Source organism: Dermacentor silvarum, chromosome 2 (genome assembly GCF_013339745.2).
Source record: "Dermacentor silvarum isolate Dsil-2018 chromosome 2, BIME_Dsil_1.4, whole genome shotgun sequence".
Taxonomy (NCBI): domain Eukaryota; kingdom Metazoa; phylum Arthropoda; class Arachnida; order Ixodida; family Ixodidae; genus Dermacentor; species Dermacentor silvarum.
The window spans coordinates 153,890,927-153,912,875 of NC_051155.1; the positions used below are offsets into that span (position 1 = coordinate 153,890,927).

At 47.5% G+C, this 21,949-nt stretch overlaps 1 pseudogene; it reads right to left on the reverse strand.

Annotated features, from left to right (window-relative positions):
* LOC119441928 (uncharacterized) overlaps nt 1-21,949 on the reverse strand; it is a 78,018-nt pseudogene that overhangs the window by 15,844 nt on the left and 40,225 nt on the right.

Genomic DNA, 21,949 nt, shown 5'->3' on the forward strand with positions numbered 1-21,949 from the left:
GAGCGGTATCCAAGGTCGGCGCTGGGGAGTAAGATTATTAGTATGGCCACTAACCACGTCACAGCCGTCATAATCGTCCTTGTCATTCTGTTCTTGAAATTCACTAAACCGGCAGCGACCTGCTAAAAGACATGCTAGGTGCGTGTGCCTATACGAATGATTTGAAGCGCCGGCGATTGAATGCGCGCAATAGTGGCGTTGATTAGATGCATTAGTAATACTGTTAATTCGTGTTCTCAAATCGCGATGTCTTCTGGTACGTGGATCTCCGCTAAAAACTGGTGAAATTCTCACGTTCCTGTTTGCCTGTTTATTTTACTTTTTTTATTTTTTTAATAAGACAGCTAATATTTTGAAGACGCGTTTCATGTTCTTAAATGTGTCTGCGCACAACTGAAAGGGGAGCACCGCCTGTCACTAAGGAAATATTTGCCTAGCTCGCATCGAGAAGCAAAAAAAAAAAAAAAAAAAAAAAAAGTGGGGGCGAGTGAAGCTTGTCGTAAGTGCACATGACGCACTGCTGTTCCTTCTATTTTTGCTTCCCTTACCTATACTACTTGCGTTTTAGTTTTCCTTCCCTGGATGGATAAACGTTTTCTCGACAGGGGAAGAGCTTGTAATATTATTTTCAGCGTGTGAGAAGCATCAAAGCCAAAGTATGTTTGAGGAATACAGTTGCTTAAAAATTAAATATGTCCTCACGTAACACGATAAATGGCTCATACCCCTAAGCAATAGCTCATACCCCCGTGAACGCAGCCTCCCCATTACGACGACAGAAGTGAAATTCTACGCTGGAATGATGAGCGGTAACGGATCCAGCAGATGACGACGAACGCGGGAACAGAGGCACGAGCGCGTGCCGAGCGCGAGCATGAGCGCAACCCGAGGGGCGCGAACGAGATAGCTGCGGAAGAAGACAACGACGCTCGAGCCAATGCTGATGATGATACCGCGTACGCGTACACCGACCCCCATGGAATTTCTCACTATATCCTAGAGGGAAAACTGGCGCTGCTGTGCTGTGGTATCCATGGGAATGCCGGTATATTGTGACTTCGGATTGGCATCGTGCTCGGAGAGCCAGAAAGCCTTGAAGACGCGCCTGGCTAGCCCCAATCCGTCTGTCATAATGATTTATTTTCTGCTAAAACAGAACGTAAAAAGCTATTTTAGCTTAAGTATTACACAAAACATTTTTTGTTTGTTTTTTTAGTTTTGAGGACTTACTATAGGATGTAGAATTATATGAAACGTAAGAAGTATCAGCTGGCCGCAAAAGTTGACGGCAAACGACAAGGTTCTCGCTCGCTTTGGAACAACTTGTCATCTGTTCTTGCCTTTCTTCTCGTGATTCTGCATTATAGGTGAGCAAACTTTATTGAGAGATGTAATATGGGTGAATGAAAGCCTTTTATGCAGATTTCATTTTAATAACGCATTAGTTGGGTAACCATATCCACGTTTTATGCGAAGCCTCGTACAACACCAATCAACATAAGCCTCGCAGACACATATCCCGTCATTCCCATGACGGCACATCGCCCTTTAAGAAACTCGCTTAGACGGTGGCGCCAGATTACCCTCTAGGTGTTATAGTGAGAAACTGTATGCCGACCCCGACACAAGTGAGCCTATAAAGCTTCGCTTAAAAAAAAATGACAGAGTAAATTCTCACCTCTTGATCATCGTAGCCGGCTCTGGCTGAGGCAGCCAGTGCACATGCCAGAAGAGCCACCTGCAGAACGAGAGAACAGGAAAGAAAGGTTAAAACCGGGAATACATCGACTTCTGCTGAAACCACGAATCTACAGAGGCGCTAACGAGCTCTTCTCAAATCATCGTCAGCCACACAATCATTCATCATCATACAACATTTATCATCATCAGTCACAACAACAGTAATCACAACAGTAATCCTAATGGGTGAAATCCAGCCGTGCGCGACGCCAGCACGTATGGTCACGCCTTGTCAAGCCACTTGGCCCGTGGAAACCACATCTGGAGTGAGTACTGCGAATGGGTTCGTACTGTCGCTCCACATCCTCGGTGTACCTCGTTAACCTCAACAACCTCGAGAAGGAAACCTCGTTGACTTCACTGCTTTTCCTTTTTCTCTCTCTCTGCCTTCATTAACAACACCTTGAAGCACTCCTCGATTTCTGAGATCTTTAAAGACGCATTAGAAAGCTTCTTGTATACGAAAGTAATTTTTTTTCCGGCGGTTCCTCCACGTAATGCCGAAATGTTTGCACGTGCGTTGCGGCGGCCAGTTTTCGTACCCTGTGTGCAATAATTTCAAGTCCTGAAGAGCAATTTCATTTTTCCGCATATCATACATCCTAAAATCCTAAAATCAGGATTTGCTTTCTTTTCCTTGCAGTTCTTTAAAATTTACATATTTATTTATTTTCTCTTTTTTTTGTCACAGCTCTTGACTCCTTTTTTTTCTACAAGGTTTTTTCTCGTAGTAAATAAAGAGTCGAACCCATAGGATGTACATTATGCAACGGGCAAAGAGGGTGCGTCTTGCCTTGTTTTGTACCTTATTCCCTATTGCCGAATCATTCAATCTTGCGTCCTGAACTACATTGTTGACCCATTTCTGCAAGTACAGAATGTACGTCCGCTAGAACACATTCACTGTACATAGATGCTTTGTAATTCACTCGCTGAAATCACTACAGTAAAATTTCATCAAACCGCTAATCCATGTGTTAAAGCGTTGCAGGTATAAGGAACGGCTACGCGAAACGTTATGGACACATACAATAACTAGGCTCGAAAATAAGACGGCAACAAAAGGATAAGTTGAGAGCGAAGTAGACGGACAGAAAGAGAACGAGGATAGCAATTGCTCACAGACGAAGGGCGTTCGGTCACGAGATCGCGTGTGAGCGCACAACGCCCAAGCTTCGATGAACGTAAAGTTTTCATAACCCCGTATACTCTATTGTTACTGCCCGCCGCAGGGGTACGCCCTCCACTTTTGAAGGTAACGACATGAACGAGCAGAAGGATTTGTTCTTCTATACGGAGCGCAATCTCTGAAACGCAACGGCACATTGCGTATATGCACCATACGCCTTTTGTGACTTGGTCGATGAGGGTCGGCTTTACGTCATTCAATAAGATTGATCCTTGTCTGATCCAAGAGGTTACAGATACCCACACGTCCGGACACTGCATGGCCACTTTTTGGGGGACATTCGGGACTGCGTGCAAAGTATTTGGCTGGACGTGTTGAGGTAGCGAAGCTCAGGGCTCAAAGTACTAAAGATAAGTGCGCTCTCACTGAAGTTTTGCACATTAGAAATTACATTAACTAGTCAGCCAACGGATGCACAAAAGCCGCAATCGAAGTCGTATGAATGCGGCATAATTTTGCGCAGAGAGAGAGGGAGAAAGACTCAAGGCAGGGAGGTTAAACACAGGCGATTTTTCAGTTCGCTACCCTGCACTGGGGTGGGAGAAACAGTGGTTTGAAAGAGGACCAAGGGGGAGAGAGAGAAAACAAAATCACCAGCTCTTCCCCTGTCGAGAGAATGGGGGTAAGCAAAGCTTGTCGTGTGTGTACCTGACCTACTACTTTTCCTTCCCTTTCCTACTACTTTCCCTTGAATTTCGTATTACTTCCCCTTCCCTTTCTTTCTACTTTTTCTTCCCTTTCGTGCAACTTTTCCTTCCATTGCGTTGTACGATTCTCTGCTCGTCGCTGTAGTCGCTTGCGTTCGATGTCTCGAGTTTGCACGGTGGCGTGGTTAGCAACATTCGCCCGCCATTGCCGCTTGCGATTCGTCGAAATTAAATTGCCTCAAAATTAAATCTACCGGTCACGTAAGACAATGAATGGCTCATACCCCCTTAAGCAATGGCTCATACCCCCGTAAACGCGGCCTCCCCATTACGACGACAGAAGAGAAGTGAAATTCCTACGCTGGAATGAACGAACGCGGGAGCAGTGGCACGAGCGCCTGCCGAGCACGAGCATGAGCGCAACCCGAGGAGCGCCAATGAGCCAGCTGCGGAAGAAGACGACCACGCTCGAGCCAATGCTGATGATGATAGTTTTTCGCGTGCACCAACCTCCTACACGAGTGAGCCAATACAAGCTTCGCTTGAAAAAGAACAGGAAAAGGTAACATTACAGGCGTTCATATAGGCCGGTCGCTCTCAAGAAGCTCAGTAGCTCTTGCACGGCCTTCTGATGCAATATTAAGTCCCGTCGATGTTGTAAAACTCTTTCTTCTGAGAGAGGTTTTTCGTCCAACTAGTTCAGCACGATGGATGGCGATTGTCTCTGCACTCTGTATTGCGGGCACTGGCATAGAACACGACGAATTCTTTCCTTGTCGCCGCATTCGCCACATGCTGTGGTGTCGGCCATCCCTATGTGGAACGAGTAGGCATTGCTAAACGCGACGCCCACCCATAGCCGGCTACACAAAGGGTCGCGTCTCGTCGGGGTAGTCTTGGTGGAAGTCGAAGGCTTAAGGTTGGATCCAGGGTGCACGTATAAACAGGCATGCATAAAATGTGGTTCATTCCACTCTGATTAAGTAGATCGGTGTGCAAGTAGGCGGAGCATCCTTGCAGCATTTGCCGTAGACAGCGGGATTCATTAGAGCGGTGGTCTTTTACCTGAGCTAAATGAGCAGCTCGATCGGCACGCTCATTGCCACAGTGACTTGGTAGCCACTGAAAAATGATTTCATGTCCTTTCTCATACAGGTGGTGTATGACCTTTGTAATATGTATCAACAACTGTTCATGCGGACCACGCCGTAAGACTGACAGTAAGTATACTACAGTGCCATCTTCGAGTCGCAGACAATGGGTCACTTATATGCTGGTTCTTCATTATTAAAGTGAATATAGTACGACTCGATGTGCTGCGAGTTCTTCTGCCGTCGACGCTGTCAAGTGAGGCGTTTTCAACTTGATGGTGGCGGCTTTTGCTGGAATGACGACAGCTGAGGTGTGTGTGTGTAACTCCGGTACTTCTCATATATAGGAGTAAGGTAAGCTGTTTAGGAGCCGTCGATAACATATCTGTTTTTTTTTCCGGACGCCAGGTATTGTCAGGTAGATCTCTGACTTAATGGGGCACCAAGGAAGAGTCGAAGGTCTCGCGGCAGGTGTGAAGCAAGATGGTATAGCCTCACGATGTGCGGATACCATTCGGCAGAACAAGGCACGTGGTCTCTCCGCTGGCAGAGAGGATAGATGGTGGCGCAAACGCATACGTAAATAAGGATCTCACGTAACGCAAAACTTCGTGAAAACATGCTGCCGCGAAGTTTCACCGAAGTTTGTAAATTTCATATCAAGCCCAAATATATTTCAGAATAAATTTAAGCATATGAGCTCGAGCTGGCGTATACTCTGACTCACTCAGGCATCTAGCTTATATGTTCGCCAGCTCAGCTAGTGCAGCATGGAACAGCCGCTACCAAAGTGACGTCTGCCCTCCCAACAACCTCAATCTTGCTTGGAAGTCAAGAGCGGATTGCTACCGGCTTGTCTGCAAACGTTAAACCTGCTTTGCAGGGCGGAGGTTGTCACCGTCACGTTGTCGCATCAACGACGCTCTATCACACGAGCTGTCACACATGATTCGGTCTGTCCAAGCAGCGCCGCGTAGGACGCGCCCGTCAGAACAGGCGAGTGAACGACAAGCCGCGTGGGCTACTGTCACTTGCGTTGACATACAGGCGTGCATGTACTGCGTGCGCACTGGACACACACGCACTCAAGCACACAATCCTGTTCGCTTAAAGGCTGAGCAGTCTGCTTCAACCTCCGCATCGAGGAACCGCCGTTAAGACGAGACAGAAGCACAAATAAGTACAGAAACGAGCGGTCGCGTGATAGCAACGCCCACACCGATGTCCTTGCAGGGTCTGCGAAGCATCATTTAGGGGCTACGGCGTCGAACAAAAGTCCATTCGTACTCGGAAAAGGCGTTGCTTACGCTATTTCCACCGATGAGCGCTGACGCAAATAGCGGTGGTACACTTTGATCGGACGCATCCTACTCGCGCCGCCTCTCCGTTATTCTATATGTCAAGCCAAACGATTTCTATACGTCCAACGTACAGAATCGATATCTCCTTGTGTGACTCGAATATAAACAAACGTTCGTGTCATTGGCCCTGAGTATGTCACGCTCAGTAAGCTACTGCTCTCGTCCGTCTTGAGCAAGGCATATTTTGTGCGCGCCGCTTTTACCAGCCACAACCGAGACGTCGACACAAGTGTGAGTGACAAAATTAAGTAAGCATAAAATGTGTCATACTTAAGACCGCCTTTGCGATTGCAGCTGTCTCCTGCGCAACGATGTATAAAGCCCCTCTTCGTGTTAGGCATAGTTAGCGATGGGTCCCCACGCTTTGCAGACACGTGGCAGGCAATCTTTCATTGTAGACCTAACTTTATTCCTTTCTCATCTGCATTGTATCTGAAATACAGCAGCCATACTGCCTCACCTGCCTCACTTAATACTAATTGCACCCACGGCTTTGGGACACTCAGACGACAGGCCTTTTACGGAGAAGATCTTGGGCCCGTGGCCTCGGCGTCTGCTATGTACAAGGCTACTAAGGCACTGCTGCGTTTTTGAGGTGCACTGGCCTGTATGACCGCCTATGACGAAATCAGCGGTGAACTCTTGACTGTGTAAATGTTCAGGGTGTGCACTTCTCTCTTCCTTCTCCTCTTTCAATCCCTTTTCCCCCTTCTCAAGTCCAGAATAACCTACCAGGCTCAGCCTGGTTAACCTCCCTGCCTTTCCCTTATGACTTTTCACTCTCTCTCCACCCAGACACACATTTGGTCGCATCTTCAAATAAATGAACCTTCAACGCCCTTATGGCAAAAGCTACGCGTTTAACTAATCATTCCAACATAACGTGTAGGAAGCCTGCACCAGTCTACGAGAACAGGGGCCGTATTCTGAAATGATCCACTTCGGCGATAGTATCGCCTCGGCGACAATATCGCCGTCAGGCGCGCGCTGATTGGCCGTTTGAGCAAAATTGGATGACGCCGTGCTCAACCAGCCAATCAGATCATCAAATTTTGCTAAAACAGCCAATCAGCACGCGCCGTTGGCCAAGGCGATAGTATCGCCGAAGTCGATCGCTTCAGAATAAGGCCCCTGATTGTCACCGAGCATAATGCTAAACATCTGGGGGATATTCTCCTAAAGTTATTAATTTTATTTATTTTTATTGTATGGCACAGGTTTTTCGGTTTCTGTGTTATTTAGTCCACTTCTTTATGCTAAAAAGACATGGCATAAGCAAGTGAAGACGTAAAACCCAGAAATGTTTCATTTCCAAATACTTAAATATAAAGGATAAAACAAGAAGAGAAAAAAATGGGGGGGGGGGGGGGGGGGGCTATTGGAGTGAGCAGTCAAAAAGAGGAAGCGCATAAAAATAGCGGAAAGGAAAGACAGGATAAAAGTACGTAGTGGACGTGGAACGATTATTTCGTATACGTTTCGCTTCTTCGTACTACATCCTTTGATTGCACCTTCACATTTCACACATTCCACGTTTGTCTAATTTATGATTTCCTGAAGTTACGAGCGAACGAACATAAGACCGTGAAACGGCTGCTGGAAGTCGTAAACTCGTGGTCTGATATGCAAATAAACTGCAATACTATCCGCTGCACAACTCGGGTCGTTCCACGCCGTTATGGCCACCCTGAGAGGCGTGCGGGCGGCGCACCTATAAGCATTGACTTCCTATCACGGAATACCTCGTGTGCAGGCTGTTGGAACGGTGGACGTCCGCGCTTGACATTGCGCATTTCGCTCAAATATTTCTCCTTCTTCTTGTCGCGTTGTCTGTGCCAATCGCGATTTTAAATCACGCTGCGTTTCGTGGAAGGAACGATGAAGTCGTGTGGCATTCGCACATCTATAGCGCAAAACGCGAGCAACAAAAGAGGAGCGCAACTGAAAAAAGCCAGGCACTATAGTCTATGTCGTCACGTTTCCTTTTGAGTTAAGGATCGTATGTGCATTCAAAATGAATTGCCTTAGCCTTTCAAGTCAATGCACGGTTCGGTGCTGTTGCACAGCGCGATAAGCGATTATTGGCAGCGCCAGATTAATTTCGACCACCCAGAGTCCTTCAGCGGGCACAATCGCTCTCAACCTACGTAGACAACCTAGCAGCATCTGAACGCGGCCGCCGCGACTGAAAAACGAGCCAGCGACGCCTTTCTCAGCAACTGAGCGCCATAATCACCCATTGAGCCACCTCGACGCTTGATAATTAAAGGCACCAAAATGATAGCCCATTCCCTGAATTAAAGAGGGCGAACGCCAGATAGTGTTGTGCTTATTTATAATACCGGTATACGCTTTGACTCAGCCGTGTGAGGAATGAGCTGCGGCTGCACGCCTTTCGGAAAGACAGCATACGACCGCATGGCTAGGTGTTAATGCCATGCGATACTACGGCAGGCCACTCTAAAGGGGCCCTGAAGTACCTTCCACCAGTGCTGCGCGCTTTTATGTCTCTCGTCACCGAATGCGCACCGCTTAACACAGAGGTACGTCGGCCAACGCTTTCTAAACAATGCAAGGCTTACTCGCTGTGAGTTCTGGCGTCAGGCGGGAAGGGCCGCAGTATGTAGTACTTATGTGTTTAAGTGGAGGACATGGATAATGCTTAACGCAATCGTCTTTATTTCCCAAAGGTCGGGCTTCAGTGGCAACTTGCCCGTTCCCAAGGGTGACGTCACATTTAAGATTAGGTGCTTTTAGCGTAATCTTTGAGGCTGTCGCTCCAATGCGGCAGTGGCAACGTTCGCGATTTTCGCACAGTTATTTGCTGTCAACGAGCCTTTGCGCATGCTCTGTTCGCCACTATGAGAGAGAGAGAGAGAGAGAGAGAGAGAAAAGACTTTATTCCAGGTCAGACTAAGACCTATAGAACTATGAGGTAACCATCCAACAACAGTCGCCGTCTTCGCAGACAATGGAAGAGCAAAAGCAACGAGACTTCGGGAAGGTATGAAATCAACGAATGGACAGCGTGCTGTAGTCAGAACCTATGAAGGAGTTGATGAATATTAAGTCCACTGAACAAAGGGAGAAGTGAAGTGAGGGGGGAGGAGGAAAGAGAAAGATAGAAGGCAGGGAGGTTAACCAGAATAACGTCCGGTTGGCTAACCTACACCGGTGGAAGGGGAAATGGGAACACAGAGATGACAGGGAGGGAGAGGAGGTAAAGGGAAATTAGCGGTGAGTTCGCTGACGCGTGTGGTACTGCACTATTAGTGAAAGACGTTCACACAAGCCCGTCGTCCTCAAGAAGCACAAAAGTGCCTTCACCGCTTTGTGGGCCGACGAGCGATGGGGTGGTGTTGCAACAGCACCTGCACGGAAAGCGTCCGATTGTCCAGTTTTTGTAGCGCGTTAGCAAGTTGTTGTCTTTCTGGGGCATATCGTGGACAGTGGCACAGCAGGTGGTCGATAGTTTCGTTGATGCCGCAGACCTCGCGTGCATGCGTCTATAAGTGGCTAAGGGGCAAAGTTATTACTTCAATGTTTGCTGGTCGGATCTACTTAATGAGAGCCGCAATTATATCTCGACGCTGTTTCATGAAGCAGCTGTTGACATAGTGGCCTTACGGAGAGGCACATTAATCCCCTAAGGCAGGTACACGCCACAAATATTATACAAGGAAAGCACTCTGGAAGACTGCCTATACTTTGTGGCATGTGCCTCGTTTTCGGCACCCATTGTGTACCTCAAGTAGTAGGTAATGAATTCGCCTATATTTCATTAACCATTACAGCTACAGCAGTATAGCTGCGTATCTTTTTTTATCATTCGTTTTACGCCACACATGCGAAAAGCTACATATTCTCAGAATGTGTTCACATCAACAATGCAAATAAACTTCAATCGTCACAACCATATGTGCACCTCTTCATTCTTACACAACTCGCGTTTAAATCTTTCCTATTAGTTTTGTTTCACATGCGTAACTTCTCCTTCTCCTTTTTCAAAGCTCAGTCCTATACGCGCAATGTCGTACACTGGGATGCTCTACAACCAGAGTTGTTTGATCTCGATCCATCAGACAGATAGATCGATATTCATTTCTCTTGTTCTCGATCGACAATACAATCCATTTCGGCGTAGATGGTGTAGCTGACAAGCGATACTTTACCCTGTCGTACACATGCACTAAACGTCGAAAATAGGATAGACCAATGATGCAAGGCGCGTCATAAATGTGTGCGAGCGTTACCATTCTCACGTGCAGTGTCCACGGAATGCAAAGGTGCTGCTTCCGTGTGCACAGGCGCGTAGCCCACGTAAGGCTTTCACGTGGACAAATGGAGCGATCGCTTAACGGTGCGCAGCACTTGTGAAACCGGTTACTATTTCTGAGAAATGGAAGACAAACACGCCAGCAGGTACACAACTGCAAGGCTGTGCTATTGAAATTAGCCCTGTAGATCTAATAAACAGCTCGACAACCGTTAGTGGACTATCTGCTCAAAATAATGCACGTTATTCCCCCCAAGCAATAATTTTCGTTCCTATTCGTTTATTTAGCTTATTAGTTATATCTAAGACCAATTTCTGCTATCACTTCTTCACTCAAACTACTTGCCCATTTGCCTAATAACGATTAATAAACATCAGTTCTTTCTTTACGTTCTTTTTTTTTTCTCTCTTTTTTCTTCTTCACTTCCACCGAGGCATGGACCGGCAGCATTAGAGCCCGCCTAAATGTTGTTTGCTTAGAAATACACGTGGCACAACAAGCGCTTAGCCGTAATTAAATGGACGAGAATCAACAAGATAAGAAATGGACCAAATATGAAGCACTTAACACAGCAGCAGCACTACGCTTATAAACACACGAGAATAACGTGAAAGGAAGCCTTTCTTGAAAAGTTATACATGACTGCGCCACTTGGGACGACACCGTAAGAATACACCATTCCGGATACAATTCACAAAGCTTCTATAAGGAAAGTATATCGCGGAAAGCGATTAACTGTGTTTACCGCGGAAGGATTTGCGGTGGTGCTCTGTCGGTAGTTGGGCTGTAAGCATAGAGGCAGGAAGACCTCCACGAGAGCTGACATGTTTGCCTTTGCGCGAAGAGCAAATGGACGCTGTTCTTATCTCGTCAACCTAGATGTCCAACGGAGACGCCAGCCTGTCTGATGCATCGCTTCACGTGCGCCGCCACGTCCTCGCAGTGCTACAGGTTGACCGGCTGAGCGCGTTTACAACGGCGCCCTTCCTCGGCGGGCTCCTACCCGACAAACTCAATAAACTATCAGTCAAGCGTTTCATTGGAAAGGTTCGGCCAGGGTGCCGGTACATTTATAGCTCCCGAAGCAGCCGTGAGGTCGCTTCGCGGTATACATCTGCGTAAACGTGGCAGCCCATGCCACGTCGTACTGCCCAAACTTGAATAGATGTGTAATTCTTACATTTTTTTTTCATTTGCTTACCAAGAAAAAAGAAACCGGAGTAACGTGCGTCCCAGCTATGCACAGTGAAAATTCTTTGGTAAGCGATACTGATGGATTGATTGATTGATTGATTGATTGATTGATTGATTGAAGAGTAATTTCGCAGCCTCTCATTAAATATAAGATGTTGAATAGGTGAATAATCTGAGACGAAATAGACCGATTGCAGCCTTACCGGATTTATTTGTACTATTTGACTAATAGCGAAACGAAACAAAAACCGGCGAACTGCCAAACCTTTTTGCTTTTCTTTTCTCCTTCTTTTTGTAGGGGCAAAAGGCAAAACGTGAGGACTTAGTAGTTCTCTGGCTGAATAAAATCATTTATGATCAACTGCTCAGACAAGGCAACGCCACTGAGTTAGCTGAAAGTAAACATCATTCTAACGCACATGACGCCGCCGTATGAATCCTCTTCTAATGGCAGTCCTTTTTAAGTGCGATGCACTTGAGGGTCCCGGGCTGCCGGCGTCTAATGTGATGTCATGTCGTCATGGTCACGCACAAAAAAAAATATCTGCCAAGAACTCTCGTCTCGTTCACTTGATATATACCGAAATTGGCATGGAAGGGTACGAATGTATGAATAAGGTGACTGATAGGTCATGACATCAATAACATCACTTGCTCGTCAGTTACGTCACGATTAACGATATTAAAATGACGTTTGGCGCATACCCGCAGCGATATGCGGGAATTAACATAAACTCGTGAAAATCGCTTCCGGAACGCCAGTCTGGTACACGCGCGGCGCAAGAGAGGGCGCCACCACCCCACAAGCGCTCGATTCCTCCTCACTTGTGCAAGAAAAGCACAAGAATAACATAAGGGAAACACCGGCGCATCACTGCTTCGCACTTCCGCTGATTCCACGTTAGTGGAGCTGCATTAGCGCTGGATTAGAACTACACAAGCGCATAATTTGAATCCAGCACTTAATGTAGCTGCAATCCTGCTAAAATCTTGCGCTTATGTAGTTCAAACCAACGGTGAGTTAACATAAGGGAAACACTAACGCATCACTGCTTCGCACTTCCCCAGGTTTCACGTTTGTGGAGGTGCATTAGCGCTAGATTTGAACTACACAAGCGAATAATTTGAACAGGATTGGAGCTACATTAAGCGCAGGATTGAACTGCACAAGCGCAGGATGTTTTTTCTTCCTTACTTTGTTCTTGCGCGCGCGCGCGCGCGTGTGTGTGTGTGTGTGTGTGTGTGTGTGTGTGTGTGTGTGTGTGTGTGTGTGTGTGTGTGTGTGTGTGTGTGTGTGTGTGTGTGTGTGTGTGTGTGTGTGTGTGTGTGTGTGTGTGTGTGTGCGTGTGTGTGTGTGTGTGTGTGTGTGTGTGTGTGTGTGTGTGTGTGTGTGTGTGTGTGTGTGTGTGTGTGTCCCACACATCGATGAATCACGTTTCTTGAACGTAGTGATCCATTCTGCAATCGACAACATTACGAGCAAGACTTGCACCACTCATAAACGCACAGTTTCCCCACCCTCGTTCAAACCCTTGTTTGCAACGGTTAACCACGTAACGCACCTTGCGACTGCAGTTCCTCACGTTGCTCAACGCGTTGCTCACCCAAGTATTGCAGCAAGCTGTAGAGCCAGCTAAATGAACTGTCCTACTTTGCTCTGTAGCTGTAGGTGTATTACAGCATCACAGGTCGTGGAGGGAAAACCCCAAGAGAAACACCAACATAGTTCGAGCAAAAGAATCAGGAACGTAGTCAAAGCAAGCTCTCGTGCACGTGACACCTTGTCGAGCGTAAGTGTCGCTACCGTTGTCCTTTGTTTTTAAAAAAAAATTATGCGTAATAGCGTGCGCATGTTCTCCACGTGGATCTAGAAGATGTCGTTGACGCTCGATGGCTTCGTACCACTTCGTCTATCGCAGAAGGACGAAGCGGGAGCTATCAACATCAAACCCTGCGTCGTCGGAATCGCTGTTTTTTAAGGTGCTAACGACATGCTCAGCGCGGCGCATTCGCAGGCTTTTCATACCGATGAAAAAAGAACACCGCATATCCACGGGGTGAATGATGATGAGTGGGCGAAGCTCCGGAGGGAATCATCGGTAAACCGTGAATATTCCGTGTAATTCGCCCAATCTCGCCGCACTAAATCGAACGATTGACTTCCACCAATGACACGCGCCATATGTGACGTCATTCCTATTTTATAACAGCGCCCTTCATTATAATTGCACCATCTCCCGCTTAAGGGGACGCTAGCACAAACGCGTTAGAAACGTGCAGTACTCTCTAGTAAGGGGGAGAGGCCACAGCGTCTTACGCAGCCGTTTACACATGCCGGAACGTGCACCGCGTTTGCCGACGCCATCACATGACTGCTAAGAGAGTATAACCCCCGTACTCATAAACGCTCCTCGAGTTGAACTTGACTTGCCACCGCCTTCAACGCGTTTCGAACGCGCTGCCCAAGGCGGTGCCAAGTCAAGTTCAAGTCGAGGAGTGTTTATGAATACGCATTGAGATGAAAAGAGGCCTTGCCAAGGGTGGAGTACTGGTTATGCGAAAGCTATTCCGCGCCGGCAGATAATCTATCGTCCATATACGAGATAGCTGATACGTTATGAGATGCGCAAGCCGGACTTCTCTCACTCGCTGCAAGGACGACTAAGCTGTCTTGTTGTGTGAGGGTTTTGGCACCACTATGAGAGCGCACCACACCGTTAGTCGTTTAGTGAAACCTACACAACTCAGCCGGTTCCAATTCATAATTTTAATTAAAAGGAGTGTGGTTTATGAAGAGCGAGCAAGGAGAGGAAAGACAGGGAGGTCAACCCGACGAGCGCCCGGTTTGCAACCCTGCACTAGGGGTAAGGGAAGGGGGGAAGAGAAAGAGGAGTAGCCCAGATTATCAATGCTGCTCGCTTTAACCGGACGTAGGAGTACAGGCAACGTATGCGTACATGTGGGGTACGCATAACCTGACGCTCAATTGAAGGAGGAAATGGGAGCGTAATGGGATCATCGTAGTCTTTGTCATGACGTCTCTAAAAGCACCACTCCTAAGTTTTTTCTAGCTTATAAAATACTAAGCTGCTCATTTTGGAATCCTCGATTGTGTTTAGATAGTTTTTTGCTTGGCGTCACGGACGCAGCTTCTCATTGTGATATTAGCCAAACATAGCGGCTATGGCCGATGACGTCAGTGCACCATATTATCGCGCGTACATTGTTTTGCTATTTAACGGGTAACTGGGTTTCGTCAGATTATCACCGCATAAACCTTTCTTATTGATGTTGCTTGACGCAGGACGCACCTGTCGGGCTGTGATCATTTCTTGTGTACGCAGCCTCTCGACGTGCTGGCATAGCCCAAGATGGCGGCCACGGCGACGTCAATTAAAGCAAGGCATCTATATATTCAAACGGTATAGACGATCTACATAAAAATCACCGATTCCACGCAATCAATCTCAATTATATATACTGTCAACCGTTTCGATCAGTCAGCACCTGACGTAGGCCTAACAAGCAGAACGAAGAGATTGCAAGTTCCACGAAGATTTCCCAGAAACACTACGCGTGTATACAAGCGCGCTATAGCCCGACTTTCTCCGGCGTTCTGGGCGCAAACAGCTATCCTCTCCACAAATGATAAAGTTAAAAGACGACCGAGCAACCCTACAAAGGCCAGCCGGCCCAAGCTTTCAATGATGCGAACATACAGAACGTCAATTCGCGGAATTGACTTTTATCTGCGTGCGTGTTTGGCCTGCGAACGCGACGGCGAATGATGTTCCCGCGCGAAAGGCCGCGAGCGACCGGCGGAGGAAGAAAGAGCAGAAAGATTGTTCAGGGGTACAAGGCGAGCGTTATAAAGCGTGGAGCGCACGCGAACGTCCGCGTTTGTCAATCAAGAGGCGGCAGGCGCTGCGCCCACCAGCGCAGAGCGTCGACGAGGAAGGTCGCGCTTCGCTTTCGCCCCAGGAATCTAGGCCGTGGCGACTCGCGAGCCTGCGAATACCGCCTTAGGCCGCCCGGCCGTATAGCCACGGGTATTAAGGCCCCCGCGGCAAGTATATAAGTGGTCGCGCACGAGACCGCCAGATCTCATCGGGCATTCATTTATGCTAACTGGGTTTACTTGTCTCGCTGTGGGCCTCACCCTGCTATCTATATATGCAAGTGTGCGCGACAGCTGCTATAGCTCGCTTACGTGAAGCCTTAATCGAGTTGCCTTTTGCGTATCCGCCCAGATCTCGCATCAGACTATAGCATTGCCTCAGCGTGCGTTATGCTATATAAGTGAACCGGAAGACAACGTAGATATACGGAGGCGCGTGCCTTTAGGCTCCCGGTGTCCTACACGCGCGAACACATGCCACCACTGGGACATAATGCATTACGCCACCAGCAGTTGTTGTTCGGTTCCGCACGAGCGAAGTTTTTGAAAAACAAAGAATCGAAGGTGAGTGAAAGGTAATGGCGCCCTTCCGCACTGCGAGCTTTGTACAGTGTACAGCTTAATTACGCAACGCTAACGGTGAGAAATACCTGGAGGTTGCAGAAACGTGAAGCGCAGCCACGTCATATGTATACGTGATAGCTGTGAACGTGAGCAAAACAACAAATAGTGGCCGCAAAAGTGATCGAAGACCGAAGTTTTGCCGTTCGTTTGCATCGTTTTCCCCCCTGCCCGAATGCGTGGATTTGTGTTACGACAGCTCCAACCCACCAATATTATTTTTGTTTTTGTTTTCACATAACCTCTCGGTTACTCCTGATCGCCTACGATTCAGATATTATGTGGCAGTGGAAACACATTTTTACGTCGTTCGTTTTCACTCAAGCGCGAAGCTGCTCGCGCGTGTTAAGGATACTCGTATATGTGTATATGACGGGCACGTGACTTCAAAATGGAGGTTTCTTTTTTTTTCTTTTTTTCTTAGCGTTCCCCCGACCTCGCCTCCGATTCTCGAGATGGTCGTCACAGCCAGGCAGGTGAAATGCCGCGACTGAATCTCTCCGTGAATCGTGCGCAACCGTTTCTTGATGCAGGCGCGGAAGCGCGCGCCCTCCATTTTTCGCATCACGCCTCGATTCCGTGTGCCCCGGCGCGGAACTTGGCCGAAGACCAGTCGTTTCCCACCGCAAGCGCTCGGCGTTGGCTTCCGCTTGTCCGTCCGTCTGTCTAGACTTCCAGGAAACGCTATGCACTTCTTCATTCTTGCTATGCATCGTTCGTAATGTTTGAGACCGAAAAAAAAAAAAGAACACTCCATTATACACGGCGAGCGCGTTTATAACCTGACGCGGGATCTTCAGGCTGTCACGAAGTAGGTTAAACTCGGATCTAGCAGTGCAATATTGCCCACTTCTTTATTTTCGTTTTTCTCGCGGCGACTTCACGAATGCCAGCATGCAAAAGCCTATGTACGTACGCCTTCATCGTTCGTTATATAACGCCTGTAGGTCTCAGGGCACTCACCAAATTTGCTCTGGATGATCATGCGCGTCGTTACGGGCCCCAGCGCTTTCCGTGTCGTCATCCTTTATCATACCAATTGCTGTTTATGCATCACATTCGAGGTCTGCCTCTTCCGTTATCGGTAATTTATTATTGCGAATGTTACTTGAATAAAGCTAAAATTTATCCGATTGCACTATAATGCTATAAGATAATATTTGAATGCATTATTCGATCCAAGTGCTGTTACGACTGCTATTTTGTCGTCAGAGCCGTCCATTCGATTCTGCTTGGAAGTTACTTTCACCAGAAGGGCGAAGAATGCAACAGACTTCAAAAATAACAACCCACAGCTCTTATCTACAGTCGGGGTTAATACAACGCTCGCATGGCACGAAATACCATGTGTCCCAGCTAACGTTAGCCAACCTGTTCAATTAAAAAAAATTACAAAACATGGCCACGATACAATTATAAAACCTACGGTGTTTGGTTATCAGTGGTCGGGCGATCGAACACCGTACAAGTTACAACGCTACAAGGTATATGTAACTTGTAGCGTTGAAGAGCTTGACGTGAGTTTAACGTCTTCTTGCGATAAAATGTCCCTGTTATCTTTCAATGCAACAATTTTCAGGGTGCCATGATTGCAGTTATTCACCCTAACCATCATCATGATAACAATAATGTAATGATCATTCTTTTTAACCACCCCTGACCTCCTTAATCATCATCATAATCCCAAGTTTCATTCTCGTAATTATCCCTCGGTGGGCTTCGAAATGCGACAGGGAGCCGTGCCTGAAAAACCAAACACAATTTTTAAAACAAACTACCGGTATTTCACGCGCTCGCTACGTGCTGCTCCTCTATGTATACGTACGCATACAACGAGTCCAACAAGCTACCAGGCGTGACGCCCAACCGCAAGTATCAACACAGTTAAGAAGCACACGCGCCTGCGCACGCGCGCGCGCGATTAGCTCATTCGCGTTGCCCCGACGTCGTCGGCAGCGCTCACTCGAGCACGCTTTGCGCACGGGTGTTGCGCGTGGGCGTTCTCACGTCCGGGGCGCGTTCCAGTTGTGCGCCGCACCGCGTAAGCGGCAGGCAGGCAGGCAGTGGGTGCGACCGATCGCTGGATCTCGATCGCGTTCGGCGTCGGGTCAAGCACGCTTTTCTATTCCCCCTTCCTTTCTACCCAACTCGCACTTTTTCCAACCGCTGCTCTCGCTTTATTTGGCTGCGTGCGCCATATAGTGACGGCTCGACTTTCAGCTCGTCGTCCGCGATCCGGAGAGGGCGTTTCTCTGCGTCACGCGTGGCCAATCTTTCAAGCGTACACTGTCGTGCCCTCTACATGAGATATCACGGCGTGTCCTCTCTTTCATCGAACGATCGGGCACGTTTTTCGAGCCGCTAACGTTAGGCACCCGACAGCTGGGATAAATTTGTGCAAGAGGCTGCAGAAGAACGCTGTTCGAACGGGCTGTAAGGGAAGCGTTGCACGTTGTAAGGGCTGTGAAAGAGAAAACGTCCTAAGCCGTTTATCTTTCCACGTGTCTCACAGATAAGGCAGTCAGATATCTGTGTATGGAAGAAGCGCGACTTTGTTCCCGTTTAATCGATTTTTAATCTACCGCTTCCCCAGGCAAACGTTACGTAACTTCTCCATGCACTTTCGGTACACGTTGGTTTAACTGGCAGGCTAGTGCTTCGTAGATAAATCGGTTGTTAGCTCCCGAGTCGCATGTCTGATATCCCTCTTTGTGGTCGGCGTTCGGTGTTTCCACTCTTATCTTGTTTTAACTCGCATCGTTGTTTACACTACGTCTACAAATCCTAGGCTGTGTGTCAAAAGACGCATGACGTAAGAGAAGCTTCATATCGATGGAACTCTTCCATGGAAGATTAAGGTTCTCTCCATAGAGGGAGCTGCGTGGCGTATGTAGGTGGAGGCCATATCATTCACGGTCCCGCATTTTCCAATGCTGCAGCGAAATCGAAATACTATTGGTAAACGCGCTCGAAGCTTGTGACCACGCTCGCTGCTACGAAACGAAGGACACTGGTGAATCTGGCCCCCTCGCGGCAGCTTGCGACGGCGCACGTTTCTGCTCGGATCGACGGCACGTATGCGAGGGGGAGGATTACATAGAAATGCAAACGGGTTCGAGTACAGATAGCGCTCTAAAGACGCAAAGAACAGGGATAAGAGACGGCGAGGGATTGTTTGGAGCAATCGACCAGAAAGTTCGCGAAGCTCGCGCAACATCTGGCGCATGCGCGCTTTTCCTAAGCAGATCAATATTCATTTCAGGGCATCTAATGCGTATTTAGCTTGGGGATCAGCTAAAGTTGTTGAACGCAGGTGTTTCGTGCTACTCCACTTAACTTGTATATGTGTTAAGGTTGCTATGGGGCATGAAGGTTATAAAGACAAGAATGCTGGTTAACATTCAAAATGGAAAAGGAACAGAATGTTGGATGACGTGATGTCACATTTAAGCGCGAGGTTGAAAAAAAATTATAAAAATAAATGTCGAACGCATGCACTCTGTACAAAATTTTTAAAAAGAAAACGAATAAAAATATCAATAAACTTTAAACGCGTATACACAGCCAATAAAGAAAAGTTGCACGAAAAAAAACAAAAAAGAATCCCCGGCATCTCACATAATGCTCTATTTGCAATGTCTGAAGAAGGCCACGGTCAAAGAATGAGAGGGAGTGCTCACCTTTCCCTGTTTATGCTTGTTCTCCTTCAGTGACAGTAGTGCGTGGAACTATATGGTTAGCACTATGGTTCAAAGAACAATACATTTTATTTTCTGGTCTTCCATACAGTAAAACTGACTTTTCCGTGTGAAGGTTGCGATATATAATGTTCGTAGTTAAGGAGTCTAATCAATGTAGAGGCGTGGCGGCGGGGAGGACCGGACTTAACTCTGCCGCCTGACATATTCTTGTGAACCAAGAAGGAAAGTCCATAACGGTATGTCATTTAAACTCCGTATAGTTACTTCGGGCGACAAACAAAACCGCAAACAACAATACACGGTGCCGTAACATTTTATGTGTTGAGAAGATGGATCGCTGTACGAGTTCTTCTGAAACCGCAATCACAGTAAACAAAAACGTTTACATTAGGGCCGGCATTGTCACAGTTCCATCTTTTCGGTTCAATTTTTCTTCAGGGATAACGTTTCGGGGCTCACAGGAGTCTGACGCACTAGGCCTCTGAAACCTGTAGCCTGGGCCACTGCTGCCGTCTCAATCAATGGGATCAATCATGTAAAAAAATTGGGGCTGTGAAAGCCAGTTTTTTTCTCGCTCATTCACGTATTATCGCTAAGGATTCGAAATTGCACAATACTTAGGGGAAACCGAACCATTTACCGCCGGCGTATAACGCAAATTGTAGGGATATGTATGAAGGAAATGACCACCTGGAATTAAACGCATACCAATAATACTCCCGCAAGGATTTGCAACTCAAATCTTTAAGTGACGATGTAATGTTCACAGCAATCGCTCGAGTCTGCATTATACTTCATGAAACTAACCGTTAGGAACTCTTTTAGAACGCTCCTCCCCGCTCTACCAATGTTCACTGCAGATTTCGCAAGTAATTACAGGCTTAATTGACCTGTTTAGCTTCTCGTCAGTGTGTACATACACAAGGTCTACTCAGATCCTTCCAAGTTTCACGTCGATTTATTTTCTTGTCTGCCTGTGGCGATTGTTTCAAAATCCTCTCCAGGTTCCTTCTCACCGATTCTATAGATTAACTCATAACAGCTCACGCGGCCACGTGCATGTGAATGGGAAGAAGACGGACGTGAGGGGGGGGGGGACCACGGGATACAGCAGGGCAGGTGCTCGCTGCGAGTGCTTGCAGCAGTTGACGCCATACAATAAAAAAAATCAGATGAGGCCCCAGGTGTCTGCTTCACATACCATGAGTTGGTATGTGCCACAAGTGCGCCCCGACGATAAATAGTGTGGCTTATCACGAGATCCGGATAAACGCAATGCTTATTCGCAGCGTGGAGGAAACATTTGCAACTCTATAAGCTTCTGTCACTCGCCTGGACGTGTGGCACGCAGCAGGCCAAAACCTGTTGATATCATGTTTTGTTGTGTTTATATTAACCGACACAACCCACGCTAGGCATTACACCCGGAAAGCTGCTGCATTATGTTCCCAAGATGGAAGAGTCTGAGAACGCTTTTTGAAATGCCAGTGTACCAAGGACGACAGGCAGGGGAAGGCTTCTTTATCTGCAAGCCTTTCCAACCGCGGAATGCCCGAATAATGCACGTGCAAGCAGTTTCTCGTTGATGTCCTTTTGACGGGCGAGGAAGGAAGAGGTGCAGTAAATGGGATGCCTCGGAGAAATGAAACTAGCGGGGCTAGCTTGCTCCTCGGGCAGCTCGCTGATGAAGTCTACAGGAGCGATGTCTAAAAGGAACTGCAAGTTCTTGTGCTGTCAAAGCAGAGTGTTCCTTGAAGTGTCAAGAGCTACGCGTACACAGAGACAGCAGGTGAACCTTGAACTCACCCTGCTCCTTTATGTGTAGGCACAGAAGGCGTTTTTCATGAGCGGTTCACCTTGAGAGGTTGTACAAGCGCATTTGTTTTTATGTTTAGTACTATACATCCGCAGCTTCGGGTGTGTTTTGGTTGATGCGGCGCGCGCGAAACGCTGCACAGCAAAAAGAAAAGGTGCCGAATAGCTTTATATTATATGAAAACGTTGGGCACCAACACACGTGCTTGTTCGGTTATAGCAAGGCCTGTGTTTCTTGGTTTGTTATTACAGCTCGAAGGCCGCCGGGCCCCTGCACTTCAGTAGCGTTCTTTACAGTTAAGACTCCCGACGATTGTCAGTGAAACTATTGTAGTCCCGAGCTGAAGCTACAGAAGGTTACTGCTGCCTTGCATCTTACAACACCCCAATGTTTTCTGTATCGACTCGAGTAGGC